The sequence below is a fragment of the Micropterus dolomieu genome, linkage group LG10 (genome assembly GCF_021292245.1).
Source record: "Micropterus dolomieu isolate WLL.071019.BEF.003 ecotype Adirondacks linkage group LG10, ASM2129224v1, whole genome shotgun sequence".
Taxonomy (NCBI): Eukaryota; Metazoa; Chordata; class Actinopteri; order Centrarchiformes; family Centrarchidae; genus Micropterus; species Micropterus dolomieu.
The window spans coordinates 25,980,830-25,982,279 of NC_060159.1; the positions used below are offsets into that span (position 1 = coordinate 25,980,830).

At 37.7% G+C, this 1,450-nt stretch overlaps 1 long non-coding RNA gene across 2 annotated transcripts in view; it reads left to right on the plus strand.

Moving 5' to 3' along the window:
* Nucleotides 1-494: 494 nt before the first annotated feature.
* LOC123978381 overlaps nucleotides 495-1,450 on the plus strand; it is a 59,539-nt gene continuing 58,583 nt past the window's right edge. For both annotated transcript variants that reach the window (XR_006826928.1, XR_006826927.1), the window contains exon 1: nucleotides 495-773. This is a non-coding gene — a long non-coding RNA (uncharacterized LOC123978381). The remainder of the gene's footprint in view (nucleotides 774-1,450) is intronic.

The following is a 1,450-nucleotide window of genomic DNA, read 5'->3' on the forward strand; positions in this document are numbered from 1 at the left end:
GCAACTTAAGATGAAGATCTGCAGACTTTAAAGGGCAAAAAACAAAAGTGCTGAAACTGCTACATGTTGTTTTGATTTAAATGTGACAATAAAAAATTATAATATTCTCCTAAAAAACTTACAGAGGGGACCAGCAAAGTCAGCATTAAGTATTAAAAGATTGATTTACCAATGTGCCAAGAAAACCAACAAAAGCAGAGCAGCAATAGTGCTGTGGATAAGACCTTTGGTGTGGGAGACCCAGGTTCAATTCCTACTTCTTACTTAACCCCTAGTTGCTGAAGAGGTGTCTGGCATATAAACAGTTGTAGTTTGGGTAAAAGTGTTAAATGACTAAATGTAATGTAACAAAACCAGCAACCTGTCAGACAATTGTTTCTACTGTTTTTATTGTCTCTCCATATTGGTGAAACAGCGCCCCTCTCGGATGGTTTGTTAGGTAATAGTGGTGAGACATGGTATTGCAGTTATACTGTAGAAGGGAAGCCAGGTGATCATCCTTTGATTAGAGAATAGTTTCAAACAATTAGATGCGGTCACTGTGAAAGACAACTGTGAAGTTAAGCACTTTGTAACTGCGACAAACTGCACCAGGCTAGCAAATGTATTACACAAACAAACAAAAAACTGTTAGCTAGTTTTAAAGTGATGCTGTGGTTTAGGTAGCTTGTTTAGCTAGCAGCAGTGGAGACAGGAGAACCATCGTACTGTGGGACAATGTGACATGGATATATGGATACGGACCTTTAATTACACCTTCAGTCTCAAATAACGTGAGTCAAGTACAATTTATCTGTCTGTCTCTGTGGTTGTGTTGTGTCTTCACTGGCTGTTTACTTGTTGATGTTACAGAAGTTAAACTGTTTTAATGCGCTGTGTCTTGATGTTATGGAGGTTAAAATGCTTTTAATGGGCTGTGTCTTGATGTTATGGAGGTTAAAATGCTTTTAATGGGCTGTGTCTTGATGTTATGGAGGTTAAAATGCTTTTAATGGGCTGTGTCTTGATGTTATGGAGGTTAAAATGATTTTAATGGGCTGTGTCTTGATGTTATGGAGGTTAAAATGCTTTTAATGGGCTGTGTCTTGATGTTATGGAGGTTAAAATGCTTTTAATGGGCTGTGTCTTGATGTTATGGAGGTTAAAATGCTTTTAATGGGCTGTGTCTTGATGTTATGGAGGTTAAAATGCTTTTAATGGGCTGTGTCTTGATGTTATGGAGGTTAAAATGCTTTTAATGGGCTGTGTCTTGATGTTATGGAGGTTAAAATGCTTTTAATGGGCTGTGTCTTGATGTTATGGAGGTTAAAATGCTTTTAATGGGCTGTGTCTTGATGTTATGGAGGTTAAAATGCTTTTAATGGGCTGTGTCTTGATGTTATGGAGGTTAAACTGCTTTTAATGGGCTGTGTCTTGATGTTATGGAGGTTAAACTGCTTTTAATGGGCTG